The following is a 16,758-nucleotide window of genomic DNA, read 5'->3' on the forward strand; positions in this document are numbered from 1 at the left end:
TTTTTCTTTAGTCAGTCTAGCCAATGGTTTATCAATTTTGTTAATTTTTTCAAAGAACCATCTTTTGGCTTTGTTAATTCTTTCAATTGTTTTTCTGTTCTCTAATTCATTTAGTTCAGCTCTAATTTTTATTATTTGTTTTCTTCTGGTGCCTGATGGGTTCTTTTGTTGCTCACTTTCTATTTGTTCAAGTTGTCGGGACAGTTCTCTGATTTGGGCCCTTTCTTCTTTTTGTATGTGTGCATTTATCGATATAAATTGGCCTCTGAGCACTGCTTTTGCTGTGTCCCAGAGGTTTTGATAGGAAGTATTTTCATTCTCGTTGCTTTCTAAGAATTTCCTTATTCCCTCCTTGATGTCTTCTATAACCCAGTCTTTTTTCAGGAGGGTATTTTTCATTTTCCAAGTATTTGATTTCTTTTCCCTAGTTTTTCTGTTATTGATCTCTAGTTTTATTGCCTTGTGGTCTGAGAAGATGCTTTGTAATATTTCGATGTTTTGGATTCTGGAAAGATTTGTTTTATGACCTAATACGTGGTCTATTCTAGAGAATGTTCCATGTGCACTAGAAAAAAAAGTATATTTTGCAGCAGTTGGGTGGAGAGTTCTGTATAAGTCGATGAGGTCAAGTTGGTTGATTGTTGTAAGTAGGTCTTCCATGTCTCTATAGAGCTTCTTACTGGATGTCCTGTCCTTCTCTGAAAGTGGTGTGTTGAAGTCTCCTACTATAAATGTGGAGGTGTCTATCTCATTTTTCAATTCTGTTAAAATTGGATTTATGTATCTTGCAGCCCTGTCATTAGGTGTGTAAATATTTAATATGGTTATGTCTTCCTGATCAATTGTCCCTTTTATCATTATATAGTGTCCTTCTTTATCCTTTGTGATGGATTTAAGTCTAAAGTCTATTTTGTCAGAAATTAATATTGCTACTCCTCTTCTTTTTTGCTTATTGTTTGCTTGATATATTTTTTTCCATCCTTTGAGTTTTAGTTTGTTTGTGTCTCTAAGTCTAAGGTGTGTCTCTTGTAGGCAGCATATAGATGGATCGTGTTTCTTTATCCAGTCCGTGACTCTCTGTCTCTTTATTGGTGCATTTAGTCCATTTACATTCAGCGTAATTATAGATAAATAAGTTTTTAGTGCTGTCATTTTGATGCCTTTTCATGTGTGTTATTGGCCATTTCATTTTTCCACATGCTTTTTTGTGCTGAGACGTTTTTCTTAGTAGCTTGTGAGATCCTCATTTTCATAATATTTTACTTTGTGTTTATTGAGTCGTTACGTTTTTCTTGGCTTTTTTCTTGAGTTATGGAATTGATATTCCTTTTTGTGGTTACCTTTTTATTTACCCATATTTTTCTAAGTAAAAACCTAACTTGTATCCTTCTATATCGCCTTGTATCACTCTCCATCTGGCAGTTCAATGCCTCCTATATTTAGTCCCTCTTTTTGATTATTGTGATCGTTTATCTATTGATTTCTATGATTTCCTGTTATGTGTATTATTTTGTTTATTTATTTACTTTTTAGAATTAGTCTTAATTTGTTTGTTTTTGTGCTTTCCCTATTTGAGTTGCGTTGATATCAGGACGTTCTGTTTTGTGACCTTGTATTGTGCTGGTACCTGATATTATTGGTCATCCGGCCAAACAATCTCCTTTAGCATTTCTTGCAGTCTTGGTTTAGTTTTTGCAAATTCTCTAAACTTGTGTTTATCTGTAAATATCTTAATTTCTCCTTCATATTTCAGAGAGAGTTTTGCTGGATATATGATCCTTGGTTGGCAGTTTTTCTCCTTCAGTGTTCTGTATACGTCGTCCCATTCCCTTCTTGCCTGCATGGTTTCTGCTGAGTAGTCTGAACTTATTCTTATTGATTCTCCCTTGAAGGAAACCTTTCTTTTCTCCCTGGCTGCTTTTAAAATTTTCTGTTTGTCTTTGGTTTTGGCAAGTTTGATGATAATATGTCTTGGTGTTTTTCTTTTTGGATCAATCTTAAATGGGGTTCGATGAGCATCTTGGATAGACATCCTTTCGTCTTTCATGATGTCAGGGAAGTTTTCTGTCAGGATTTCTTCAACTATTTTCTCTGTGTTTTCTGTCCCCCCTCCCTGTTCTGGGACTCCAATCACTCGCAAGTTATCCTTCTTGATAGAGTCCCACATGATTCTTAGGGTTTCTTCATTTTTTTTAATTCTTTTATCTGATTTTTTTTCAGCTATGTTGGTGTTGTTTCCCTGGTCCTCCAGAAGTCCCAGTCTACATTCTAATTGCTCGAGTCTGCTCCTCTGACTTTCTATTGCATTGTCAAATTCTGTAATTTTATTGTTAATCTTTTGGATTTCTACATGCTGTCTCTCTATGGATTCTTGCAACTTGTTAATTTTTCCACTATGTTCTTGAATAATCTTTTTGAGTTCTTCAACAGTTTTATCAGTGTGTTCCTTGGCTTTTTCTGCATTTATCCTAATTTCATTTGTGATATCTTTAAGCATTCTGTAAATTAGTTTTTTATATTCTGTATCTGATAATTCCAGGATTGTATCTTCATTTGGGAAAGATTTTGATTCTTTTGTTTGGGGGGTTGGAGAAGCTGTCATGGTCTGTTTCTTTATGTGGTTTGATATGGACTGCTGTCTCCGAGCCATCACTGGGAAACTAGATTTTCCAGGTAGTCAGCTAAAAAAAAATGCAGTCAGATCCCTATCTGAATTCTCCCTCTGGTTCCGGGTATTCGGATATTAATGGGGCTGCCTGGGGAGGGTGGGGGAGGGATCAGAGAGCTAGGAGTGTAGCACCACAGAATATAGAGCTGAACACCGCGTTCACGCTCTGCCCCTGTCCGCCAAAATCCGGGCGGGACGGGTCCCCGGCTAGGACGCTGTTTTCCTTGCTTGGAGACCAGTCACTTCCTCCCGGGGACTTCTGCCTCCGGTGCGCGGCACCGCTCGAGCACTTGGTGGGCGTTTCCCACACGAACGGTTGGGCCCACCCCCAGGGTCTATTCAGGCGAATATAATTGGGCCCCGCGGTCACGCCCCGCCCGTGCGCTCGCCCAAATCCCAGCGGGACGACTTCCCAGCTGGGACTCTGCTTTCCCCGTCCCGGGACCAGTCACTTCCTCCCGGGGACTTCTCCTTCTGGTGCGCCACACCTCTCGCGCGAACTGGGTGGGCGTCACTCGCACGGCCAGGTGGGCCCGCCCCCTGGGTCAATTCAGGGTAATAAAAATGGACCCTGCGCTCACGCCCCGCCCGCATGCGCGCGTGCCCAGATCCCAGGGGAATGGCTCCTCGTCTGGGATGCTGCTTTCCCCGCTCCGAGACCAGTCACCTCCGGGGATTTCTCCCTCCGATGTGCCGCGCCACACGCGCGGACTGGGTGTGCGTCCTCCCGTACGAACGTGTGGGCCCCGCCCCGGGGTCACTTTAGGGAAATATAGCTGACCGCCCCCCCCCCCCGCTCACGCCCCACCCGCTTCTCGCCTAACTCCCGGCAGGACGGCTCCCCAGCTGGGACGCTGTTCTCCCCACTCCCAGATCAGTCACTTCCTCCCGGGTGCTTCTCCCTCCGGCTGCGCCTCTACGCCGCCCGCGCCAACCAGTTAGACTTCCTCCCGGGATGGGTTCGGGGGGGAAGGGGTGGGCCCCCCTTCTGTGCCGTCTGCCCCCCTGGGCTCTGCCCCAGATCGGGCTCCGAAGGTCACCTGCCTGGTACGCTGGCTCCTGGTTCTGAAAACGGTCGCTGTCTGCCCGTATTTGTTCGTTTTCCGTCTCTAAGTCTGTGCTTGTTGTTCAGAGTTCGTAGATTGTTATGTATGTGATCGATTCCCTTGTTTTTCCGAGTCTTTGTTGCAAGAGGGATCCGCGGTAGAATCCACCTAGTCCGCCATCTTAGCCCCGCCCTCAGCTCTAATTTTTATTATTTGTTTTCTTCTGGTGCCTGTGGGTTTCTTTTGTTGCTCTCTTTCTATTTGTTCAAGTTGTAGGGATAGTTCTTTGATTTTGGCCCTTTCTTCTTTTTGGATGTGTGCATTTATTGATATAAATTGGCCTCTGAGCACCGCTTTTGCTATGTCCCAAAGGTTCTGATAGGAAGTGTTTTTCATTCTCATTGGATTCTCTGAATTTCTTTATTCCATCCTTAATGTCTTCTATAATCCATTCTTTTTTGAGCATGGTATTGTTCAGTTTCTAAGTGTTTGATTTCTTTTCCCTGCTTTTCCTGTTATTGATTTCCACTTTTATGGCCTTATGGTCAGAGAAGATGCTTTGTAATATTTCAATGTTTTGGATTCTGCTAAGGTTTGCTTTATGACCTAATATGTGGTCTATTCTAGAGAATGTTCCATGTGCACTAGAAAAGAAAGTATAGTTGGTTGCTGTTGGGTGGAGTGTTCTGTATACGTCTACGAGGTCAATTTGGTTGATTGTGGCATTTAGATCTTCCGTGTCTTTATTCAGCTTCTTTCTGGATGTCCTGTCCTTCACCGAAAGTGGTGTGTTGAAGTCTCCTACTATTATTGTGGAGCTGTCTATCTCCCTTTTCAATGCTGATAGATTTTGTTTTATGTATCTTGCAGCCCTGTCATTGGGTGCATAAATATTTAATATGGTTATATCTTCTTGGTGTATCGTCCCTTTAATCATTATATAGTGTCCTTCCTTATCCTTTCTAATGGATTTAACTTTAAAGTCTATTTTGTCAGAAATTAATATTGCCACTCCTGCTCTTTTTTGATTGTTGTATGCTTGATATATATTTTTTCCATCCTTTGAGTTTTAGTTTGTTTGTGTCTCTAAGTCTAAGGTGTGTCTCTTGTAGGCAGCCTATAGACGGATCGTGTTTTTTTATCCATTCTGCCACTCTCTGTCTCTTTATTTGTGCATTTAGTCCATTTACATTCAGGGTAATTAAGCATAGGTATGAATTTAGTGCTATCATTTTGATGTCTTTTTTTGTCTTTTGACAGCTTCTTTTTCCCACTTGATTTTATTTGCTGAGTAGATTGTCTTTATATATTGTTCTTTCCTCATATTTGTTGTTGTTGATTTTGTTTCTGCTGAGTCTATATTTTTCCCTTGTATTTTATTTTGATAAGTAGGATAGTTTGTCTCCTTATTATTTACCCCTATTTTTCTAAATTTATAACTAACTTTTATATCTTTGTATCTCCATATGGAAGGTGTATGATTACATTTCTTAGTCCCTCTTTATTATTTTAATGTTGTCTTCTTTTACATAATGACATCACCGTTACCCTGTGTTGGGCTTTTTTTTAATCTTGCTTTTTTTTTTTTTTGGATTTCCCTGTCTGGGTTGACTTCTGGTTGCTCTGCCCAGTGTTCTGGTCTTGGGTTGATACCTGATATTGTTGATTTTCTAACCAAAGAACTCCCTTTAGTATTTCTGGTAGTTTTGGTTTGGTTTTTATGAATTCCGTAAACTTGTGTTTATCTGGAAATGTCTTAATTTCACCTTCATATTTAAGAGACAGTTTTGCTGGATATATGATTCTTGGCAGGCAATTTTTTTCCTTTAATTTTTTAAATATGTCATCCCATTGCCTTCTTGCCTGCATGGTTTCTGCTGAGTAGTCTGAGCTTATTCTTATTGGCTCTCCCTCGTAGGTGACTTTTCATTCATCCCTCACTGCTCTTATAACTGTCTCTTTATCTTTGGTTTTGGCAAGTTTGATTATAATATGTCTTGGTGACTTTCTTTTAAGATCTACCTTATGTGGAGTTCAATGAGCATCTTGGATAGATGTCTTCTCATCTTTCACAATATCAGGGAAGTTTTCTGCCAACAAATCTTCAACAATTCTCTCTGAATTTTCTGTTATACCTCCCTGTTCTGGTACTCCAATCACTCGTAGGTTATTTCTCTTGATAGAGTCCCACATGATTCTTAAGGTTTCTTCATTTTTTTTAATTCTTTTATCTGATTTTTCTTCAAATATATTAGTGCCAAGTGATTTATCTTCGAGTTCAGAAATTCTAGCTTCTACTTGCTTAATTCTTCTCCTCTGACTTTCTATTGAGTTGTCTACTTCTGTAATTTTATTGTTAATCTTCTGAATTTCTGATTGGTATCTGTCTATGGATTTTTCCAGCTCATTAAACTTTTCATTATTTTCCTGAATAATCTTTCTAATTTCTTCAGTTGCTTTATGTGTGTGTTCCTTGGCTTGTTCTGCGTATTGCCTCATTTCCTTCCTGATGTCTTGAATGGTTCTGTATATTAAACTTTTGTATTCTGCATCTGGCAATTCCAAGAATGCAGTTTCATCTAGAAGATCCCTGGATTCTTCGTTCTGAGAGCCTATTGAGGTGATCATGGTCTGTTTCTTTATGTGACTTGATACTGACTGTTGTCTCTGAGCCATCTATAAGTTATTGTATTAGTTTATGGTTGCTTACTGTGTCGTAGTTGCTTGCTTTGTTTCATTTTGGTATACCCCTGTGGGTTGATTGAGTGAGCTAGCTTGATTATTTTCACCTTTGGAGCTCTGGTGTCCTGTCCCCAGCTGGCTAGAGCTGTTATCAGGTATATCAGTCTAGGAGTCCATTCAGTTTTCTTGTATGAATTCAGCTCAGGTGTCCAGGTAGCTGATATCAAGTGTGTGGTACAGGCTCTGCCCTACAGTCTTAGAGAGGCAGGGGTGATTGGCGTATATACGGGTATCTGATTGCAGCAGGGGGTCACACTCTGAACAAGGCAGGGGGCTGAGAACCGACCCCCAAGTGTCTCTGAGGAAAGTGCATCCCTGTTCCCTAGAGTGTCCTGGTGGGTGGGCTCTGCAGACGGACCATGGGCAGCCAAAGGTTTTGGTTGTAAGGTCTGGGAGGCACCAGTTATCTTTGGACCCCTGTCACGGGTGACTGGGTGACCCGAATGGAGCTACCAGTCCTTAGGTCCCTCATGTGGGTAGGTGAGGACCTTGTTTAATAGGGAAAGTGATGTCAAACATCAAACACCCGCCTCACCACCGCACAGCTGAAATGGTTGGAGTTTGCCAACAAGGGCCTATTCTACCAAAATAGGCCCACACAGGTCCATGCAGAAGGGAAAGGTGCTCAAAGTCCACAGACAGTTTATGTCTGCACAGGAGCCACTTCTGTCCTGAGTTCCCCAGTTAGTGGAGCTAGTAAATTATCTTTTCCCCCAATTGCAAATTTTTTCCTTCCCCAAGGCTGGGAGGATGGCTCTAGGTGCTCAACAGTGCCTATCTCAGGCCCAGGGAATTCAGCCGCTGATGGGCATGGCGGGGGAGGGGGGCACAGTAGAATATATGGAAGCACTTAGTTTTTGCTGAGAGCGCCATTCTTCTCAGGTTCCGGAGGTGTGAGTATGCTGTGTGGCTGGCTGCTTCTCCCTGAGGAAACTGCGGCCAAACGCTAGTACCAGCCCGCTGCCACCGCTCTGGGAATGGTGCCTGAGGGCTCGCCGCGATTCGTGTCCGGTAACTCCTCTCTGCTTCTGAACAGCCTGTTCCTCCCCAGCCCCTCTGTTCATTGTCTAAGCTTGCCTTTGAAGCTCAGGGCTCCCAGCTTGTCACAAATATACTCGTTTCACTTGTTTCTTCGAATCTTTGTTGTAAAGAGGGCTCACCGGAAGCGTCTGTCTATTCCTCTATCTTGGCTCCGCCCCATTTTATGTCTTTTTAAAAACACTCTATTATGCTGATTACATAGTTGTTTCCAACTTGGTCCAATTTTACATGTCCCTTGGGTCTCATAGCCTCTGAGACTTTAAAACCACCCAAGGCTCACAGTGCAACTGGGAAGCATTGTGACAGATGTTTTAGCCTTCTCTGTCTTCCCAGGAAACAATGCCTTGACTGTCCACTTACAGAAGAATGGGGTAGCCCGTGATTTACCAATCATCGTCAGAACCCACCAGCTTTTGTCCATTAATTTAGTTATTTGACTACATCTATTCAAATACTTTCTGCCAATCGAGAGGTTGGTGGTTTGAACTTACCCAGTGGCTCCATGGAAGAAAGGCCTGGAGATCTGCTTCTGTAAAGATTATAGCCAAGAAAACCGTAAGCAGTAGTTCTACTGTGTCACATGAATCGCTATGAGTCAAAATCGACTCACCAACGCACAACAACAACAGCATATCTCTATCCATAGCTATACCTGTACCTAGCTCTCTATCTCCAACAGTCGCCTTGGTGGCTTAATTGAACTATGGCAGGGCTGGTGCTCTGTGTGGACACTGCTTAATGATGGTCCAACACACTTGGTGGAGGAGTTAGAATGGGGCAGGGGAGGGGCCGAGTATGGAATATGTTAATTATGGTTTGTTCTTTGTTATCGGAAGAAATAGAAATGGTTCTCAACAAAACCAGCCTTGGAAGAAATCTAGGTATGCCAACATCTCTTTCTTTTTTTTTTTTTTTTTTTGAAAATAACTTTTCATTTTGGGATAATTTCAGATTACAGAAAAGTTGCAAAGATAGTATAGAGAGTTCCCGTATAACCCTCACCCAGTTCCCCCTAATGGTAACCCCTTACATCACCATGACATACTTGTCAAAACTAAGAGATCAACAAGAGCACGTTACTAGTAATGAAATCCCAGACTTTATGGGGTTTCACTACTTTTTCCACTAGTCCTTTCCCTGCTCCAGGATCCAGTTCAGGGAACCATGTTGCATCAGGTCAGCACATCTTCGTTTCCTCTGGTGTCACGGTTTCTCAGACTTTCCTTGTTTTTCACGACCTTGTCAGTTTTGAGGAGTACTGGTCATGTATTTTGAAGAATGTCCCTCAAATGTTCAGGTTGATAGTATTATGGGTTTTCAGGAGGGGTACTACCTAGGTGAAGCATCCTTCTCATCACCTGGTATCAGAGTGTACATGCTATCAACATGACTCAGTCCTGGTGATAAGAGCCTCGATACTTGCTCAAGGTGGTGTCTGCCAGGTTTCTCCACTGTGAAGTCCTTCCTCCTCTTTTGCAAACTCTCTTCTTTGAAAGCAAGTCACTAAATCCAGCCAACACTTGAAGTAGGCTTGGGGAGGGGATTACGCCCCATTTCCTGGAGTAAGAAGTACCTACAGAAATTATTTGAAACTCTCCTGGATGAAAGACTTATCTCTTCTCCCCACTTATTTATTTGTTCATGTCTTTGTTGTTATTCATTGCTGTTGAGTCTATTCTCACTCACAGCAACCTCAAGTGTGCAGAGTAGAACTGCTCCGTAGGGTTTTCAGGGCTGTGATCATTCACAAGCAGATCATCAGGCCTGTCCTCCGAGGTGCCTCTTGGTGGGTTTGTACCACCAACCTTTTGGCTACTAGTCAAGCACTTAACTATTTGCACCACCCAGGGACACTTACTTGCTCATGTATTTATTTATATCAGTACAAAACTAAAACCAAACCCGCTGCCCCCGAGTCACTTCTGACTCATAGCCACCCACCAGAGTAGAACTGCCCCATACAGTTTCCAAGGAGCACCTGGTGGATTCAAGCTGCTGGCCGTTTGGTTAGCAGTCATAGCTCTTAACTGCTATGCCACCAGGTTTCCTTATATCAGCACAGATGCGTGTATGTTTGTACTTTAGGTTGTAATTCAATCCTACGTTACTGATTTTATTGATCGGATTGTTTCAGCTTTAGCCATTGGGAGCTCTTGCAGGGTTGGCCCCTTTGACTTGCTCCCATACTTTGGGTTTATGAACACTTCGCTACTTTCTGGCACTACGAGATGTTCCATAAAAAACAAAACAAAAACAAACCCCCCCTCAAACAACCAAACCCATTGCTATTGAGTCAATTCTGACTCTTCACAGCGACACAATAGGACACAATAGGACACAGTAGGACTGCCCCATTAGGGTTTCCAAAGCTATAAATCTTTATGGAAGCAGCCTGCTGCATCTTTCTCCCATGGAGTAGTTGGTGAGTTTGAACTACCAACCTTTCCATTAGCAGCGAGTGCTTAACCATTGTGCCACCGGGCCTCCTGCAAGATGCTCCATACTCACTATTTTCCTTGCCCCGGATCAGGAGTCAGCCATTTCTCCAAGGAGTCTCAGTTCCTTTTACTTGAGAATGGCATTTAGAAACCAAGATATGAGCGCTAGGTGTTGCTTGTTGCTTCAGGGGTGTTGTTTCCAGGCTCTCTCAGCAGACAGCAAGGAACATATGTATTTATACTAACCCTTGTACACACTCCACCACTGGATTGGTTGGGGGAGGCACAAGCCTGAAGTCCAGTACAGGCAGTGGCTGCAATTGTCCAGGTGTGAATTGGAACAGTGATTGGAGAGTGGGCAGGGGAGGGTGGGCTCAGATATATATTACGGGCATGGTGGAACAGGAGGTGTTGGTTAACTGGTGTAGGGGTGAGGAAGGAGTCATCTGGAACAAACTCAAGTTTCTGGAACAAGACAGTTCTCCAAGACTGCATATTGTGTGGTGCTATGTGTGACTTGGGAATGGGGTTGGTGCAGCCTTTGGGACACAGACGAGGAGATGGACTGAAGCTTAGGACAGAGGGACAGGCTGGAGTCTTGGAAGTGGGTGGCTTATAATCAGAGGGAACAGAACTTTTGAGGCAGATTGTTTTCCAACATGGGGCAACGAGCTCTTCCATCACCCATGTTCTTCTTTCAATGAGAGGTTGGCACTCCCCCCATCAAGCACGGGGAATCTATGTTTTCTCTCCTTGTTTCTGGATGGGATTGTGACTCTGGTTGGGAGGGACACTATGTGACTTTAGAGGCTGTCTATAAAAAGTGACACAGCTTCCCTTAGGTTCTCTTGGGAAGCTTGCCTTGGAACCCAGTCGTCATGCCGAGTGGAGGTGGAAGTACCACATGCAGAGGTGACATGGGATGTTGCAGCCAACGGCCCTTGCTGAGGTCTCCTCAGATTTCAGCCAGCATTGCCCTCCAGAAATGTGAGTGCTCAAGAATGAGAGACCCCCAGTAAGAACCACCCCACTGAGCCCAGCCAAGCTCCAGAACCATGAGACATAATAATAAAACCTTGTTGTTGTTGTTGTTCAGTCCCTAAGTTTTTAGGTGAGTTATTACGCAGCAGTAAATCACTAGAACCACTGTTTTCTGTCTAGCTCCAAGAAATGGAATGAGATTTATTGAGCTTCTCCCATAAGATGCTTTAAACTCCGCTAGGCTAAGACTTGGAAGAAATGAAATATGGTCAGTTGTACATGGTTTGTGCTCTTCATATTCCCATCAATCTACAGGAAAGTGTAGCATGGAGCCAACATTAAACCAAGATTAGAAATGGCAGATTTGTAAAAAGTAATGCCCATTTATCAAACCTAATGGTGTCTGATGTTTTTACGTGAGTTTCAGAATTCAGTTTTGCTAATTGTCTTCAGTTTGTGATTCTTGTATGGATGTTAGCCCAGTGATCTCACTATTGACTGTTGAAAATCTCAGTGTACAGATTTCTAAGTGTAATTTTTAAAAAAACACATGGAGAGAAGTTTGATTAAATAGGCTTTTATAGCCTCTGTTTCCAACACAACAAAAGTTAATTACAATGGAATGTTGTTTGCGCTTGCATAGAGCTCTCCATCCACGGAATTCTGAGCAGTTTATTGAAACTTGAAATGTTAGTCTTGCCTTTATTTGGTATGCAAATAAAGCATATAAATATTCCATCAAGCCCTTTAAATTTTCAGCCAAACATATCTTTTTTATTATTAGATCAGGAAACTCAAATACAAAAAAAAAAAAAAAATACAGTTACTCTTTATTGGCTTAATTAACGTATTAAAAATCCAATTTTGGTGTCAGCTTATTCTGTTCCCTTCCAAGCTTGAAACACCAGTAACTGTTTGGTGGGACTTGAAATTCTATTCTTATAGGTAAATAGCTGTGTTTCCTATTAATGCCCTCGTTATTTGTTTAGATCCATTTGGGAGGTAGCTGAGGGATGAAGGCGTTCACTGGAAGGCTGATGGTGATTTTCTGTTTGTTTGATGCTAAACTAATATGGCCCCACTCAGAAAGGTAATTTCATTCTTTCTGTTTTGATAGCTCTAAAGCAAATCACTGTTGGACGTCTCTGTTCTTGAAGGTCGTGGGAATTCTCTCTGGTCCTGGCTGGTGGGGATCCCGCACTTGGGGTGGGCTTCTGGTGGGGGAGTTAGGGATGGTGGGCACAGTCCAGGGCATTTTGGGTCCTGGTTAAGAACTTGGGTGCTAACCAAGAGGTTGGCAGTTTGAATTCACAAACTGCTCCTTAGAAACCCTATGGGGCAGTTCTATTCTATCCTATAGGGTTGCTGTGAGTCAGAATGGACTCCAGGGCAATGGGGTTTTTTTTTTTTTTTTTTTGGTTTAGGAGGGACCAGTCCCAGATGAGACCTGGGGGAGGAATGAAGGGTCTGAAAGAAGGGCAGTGAGTCAGAGGTGGAAGGGGGTTCCGCCCTGTCCAGGTGCCCCTTTCACAGGTGCAGGTACTGGAGGCTCTGTCCCTGGAAATTCATTCTTGGGGATTGGGCATCACCTTCTCCAAGTCCTTCTTTGAAATGCAAATTATCCTGAGAAGATAGGTGCTGGTGTCCTATTTCTTGGTTGTTCCAAATCGAATCGAATGAAATCGGGTTTAGCTCTTAATCACCTGGCTGGTTAGAGGGGGAGGGAGGCTGTACATTTTAGAGGCTCCTTCTCCCTCCCTGGGGATCTTTCAGGGGAATGCAGACCAGGGAGGGTCTCCCTCTTCTTTCCCTTCTTGTGCTCCTGCTGGCTCATGGTTGCACTCTGAGATCTGTGGCAACACGCCTCCTCTCTTCACCTGACCTCATGCTCCCATCTAAGCCCTCATCCCTGTGGCCCTGCCCAGGAGCTCCTTCCTGCCTTCCCTCCTCCCAGCATGGAGAGGCCTCCCCCGATGGGGCACAGGCTTTCGTAGTCAGGAAGCTCCAGTTCTATCCCTCTGGACTGATTGAAAACACCCACACCAGAAAGCTGGCCTGGATTACAGAGGCCAGAATGAGGAACACAGGGCCCAACTGCCCTTCTGAGGGGACAAGGAGAACTCAGCTTTCCACTCTGCCTAATGAGTTTATAGCCGTGCAAAACACAAGATGGCACTGATGAGCTGTCTCCTGCGGCTGCAGGCACAAATTACCACACGTGGAGTGGCTTTGTTGTTGTTGTTAGTTAACCCCATGTGTGCAGAGTAGAACTGCTCCACGGGGTTTTCAAGGCTGTGACCTTTTGTAAGCAGATTGCCAGACCAACTCATAGCGACCCTGTGTACAACAGAACTAAACACTGCTTGGTCCCGTGCCATCCTCACAATCGTTGAGCCCATTGTTGCAGCCACTGTGTCTATCTATCTCCTTGAGGGTCTTCCTCTCTTTTGCTGACCCTCTACATCATGGCTGGTAAAGTAGAGGGTCAGGGTGTCTTTAAGGATTGTTTTCTTTCTACTGTAAACAGGGTTGTCCTTTGTCCTCATGCTGGTCTTGCCATTGATGAAACTCTTGTATATTATTCAGCTTCTGAGATTCCTAATTGTCGCTATGAGTTTGAATTGACTTGTCAGCAGTGGGTTTTTTAATCATTGAAGGTGATTGATCTAAAAATTTTTTCAGAGTATTTCATTTTGTTTCTGAATTTAAATACACTCGTCAGTTTCATCCAGAAATTGGGAGCTTGGATAACCTCACCCTATGGTGAGATATGGTTTCTCAGGGAATGTTGGGTTTGGGCATATTTTGGGACTGGGGAGACATGAGGGGGCAGGAGAGGTCAAGTGTAGCGCCTCCCTTTCCTTGACCCCCCCCAGACACTTAGCGTTGCTTCCATTTGCCAACCTTCTATGGCAGAGAACACGTTAAGTTTCTCATTGGCTTACCCCCCCTCTTCAGTTTTTACAAGTCAGCGTTGCAGCTTGGATAGCAGCATCAGTTCCCATTATTTACTGAGTGCGGGCATGTCTGTTCATTAGGTTCTTCCCTTGATGAATCTGGAACTGGCGGGCACCTGGGGCCACAGGTTGTCTGTCAGAGTATATACCAAATTATTTTTATTTGAGACTGAACAGGTTGTTACTGGGAGAGACACTGGCTGACATTCCTTCCTCCTCACAGCTTACCGTTTTCACTTTGCAGGTGTGACTTCAGCTGGGTGCATACATCCCGATAGGGATGGCAACTGCACTGGAAGGAGAGAGAACACAAGCCCTTCAGGTGCAAATGATTTCGGAAAAGTAGTCAAAGGTTGTGAAAGCACCAGTGTTTTCCCCCTCCTTGCTACCACCACCATCACCACCACCCCTATTAGCACCACCACCACCATTGCCATCACCACCACCACGACCACCACCACCATCACCACCACGACCACCACCACCATCACCACCACGACCACCACCACCATCACCACCACGACCACCACCACCATCACCACCACGACCACCACCACCATCACCACCACGACCACCACCACCATCACCATCATCACCACCACCACCATCACCATCATCACCACCACCACCATCACCATCATCACCACCACCACCATCGCCATCACCACCACCACGACCACCACTATCACCATCATCATTACCACCACCACCACCACCACCACCACCAGTTGTCATCGAGCCAACTCTGACTTATGGCAACCCCGTGCGTGTCAGAGCAGAACTGTGCTCCATAGGGTTTTCAGATGCTGATTTTTCAGATTGCTATGCCTTTCTTCAGAAACGCCTGTAGGTGAACTCGAACCTCCAACCTTTGGTTAGTATTGAGTGTTAACTGTACCACCCTGGGACCTCTCCTTCTTGCCACCTACCTACCACTACACATAGCTTTCCCAGAGGCCCTTGCAGCTACAGGTGGGGACGTGGCATGACTTTGGCCAATGAGATGCTAGACATCTGCTGAGTTTCTGGGAAGGCTCCTAAGTTTTCTGGGTTCAAGGGGACCCCTGCAGGTTTCTTTCTGTTTATTTCTTCTCCCTCTTTTCCTTCTTCCTTGAGTATGGATGTGGCTCCTGGAGCCACGGCTATAGGCAGGAGTGAATTAATCAGTAAACATGGTGTGCATCGGCTTGCTAGTCTGTGGTGAGCAATTTCACGTGCGTTCATGGTGGGGGACAGGTGAAACTGTGCACCTCAGAGTGGTGGGAAGACACAATTGGACCCATGCATACCTTACTTATAGGGTAATCTGACCTGGCTGTAGGAGGGGCTTGCAGCGAAGCTCTTAGCCACCTCCCACCCTTGGTTGGGCCTCTTTTTATGTTTAAGTGACTGTGAGTTGCATTGTGTGTTAGCCAAAGACTAAGCATTTCTAACAGGTGTGGACATGTCTAAGGATGGCCAGCTCTTGCTTGTCACAATATCTGTGTGGCTGAACCTGCCACCTCTACAGCCTCTTCACAGGTAGCATCGCACCCAGATTAGCTTTGCTCACCACTCTGTGAAGTCCTAGGAGGACTTTGTGGATATAACTGGTGTGGGAAGCAGTCTTCTCACCAAACAGGAGAGCAAGCCCCTATCACGGCTGTTCCAGTACTGGGTGGAATGTCACCTGAGAAAGTGCTTTGGAAGAAATCATCAAAGGCTGAGAAAGACAGGGCGGCAGTCATCGAAAGCATGGGGTGGACGAACTAGGAGCAAATAGCACTGTCTCCAGCTGGGTCGTCAGTGTATGTGTAGAGCCCCGCTTGCTGAGTGGGGATGGCCGAGGTCTCACTTTTCATTGCTGGTGAGGACAGCTGCAGTGAAGTCTGGGGACACGGGATGTCATGAGCCTCCACCAGGCACGAACAACGTGCATCCCAGATGCCCGAGTACTGCTCTTTTTGCTGTCTCCCTCCTTGGTCCCAGCCTTGGGGAAGGGGAGGAGTTTGGTCTGCAGACTTAGGGTCAGATCACGCTGGCTCCTTGGGTTTGCTCTGTTAAGTCGTAACTGTGTGATATAAAGCCAGCTCATTAATCTCCGTGTCTCAGCTTTCTGATTGGTACCAAGAGCATAGCACTCCCCTTTGGCAAGGTTGTTGAGGGTGAAACAGGGTTATCTGTGTCCAGTGATGGCCTGGTGTCTATGTACCAGCTGTAGCAATTAAGGTAAGAGACGGGAAGACCGTTAACCTCTAATTTTATAGACAAGGGCATTAAGAGCCTCCACTTTTTTTTTAATTGTGGAAAAATACATATAACAAAGTTTGCCGTTTTAACCATTTCTATGTGTGCAATTCAGTGGCATTAATTACATTTACCATGTTGTGCAAACATCTCTACTGTTTGTTTGCAAAAGTTGTTCCTCACCCAAACAGAAACTCTTCACCCCTGAAGCATGAATGTCTCTATCCTACCCTGGCCCCCAGCCCTAAGCAACTACTAATCTACTTCCTGGCTTTATGCGTTTGCCTGTTCTGGACATTTCATATATGTGGAATCACAGCATGTGGTCTTTTGTGTCTGGCTTCTTTCATTCAGCATCACGTTTTCAAGGTTCATCCCTGTGACAGCATGTATCAGAGCTTCATTACTTTTTTTAAAAACAATTGTTCTTTAGGAGTCCTGGTGGCTCAGTGATTAAGAGCTCAGCAGCTAACCAAAAGGTCAGCAGTTTGAATCCACCAGCCTCTATCTGGAAACCCTGTGGGGCATTTCTACTCTGTCCTGTAGGGTCGCTATGAGTTAGAATTGACTTGATGGCAACGGATGTGGTGTTTTGGTTTTGATATTGTTTTTTAAACTTTATTAAACATTTATTTAGCCCACATACATTAATTTTGATG

This window comes from Elephas maximus, chromosome 16 (assembly GCF_024166365.1).
Source record: "Elephas maximus indicus isolate mEleMax1 chromosome 16, mEleMax1 primary haplotype, whole genome shotgun sequence".
NCBI lineage: Eukaryota > Metazoa > Chordata > Mammalia > Proboscidea > Elephantidae > Elephas > Elephas maximus.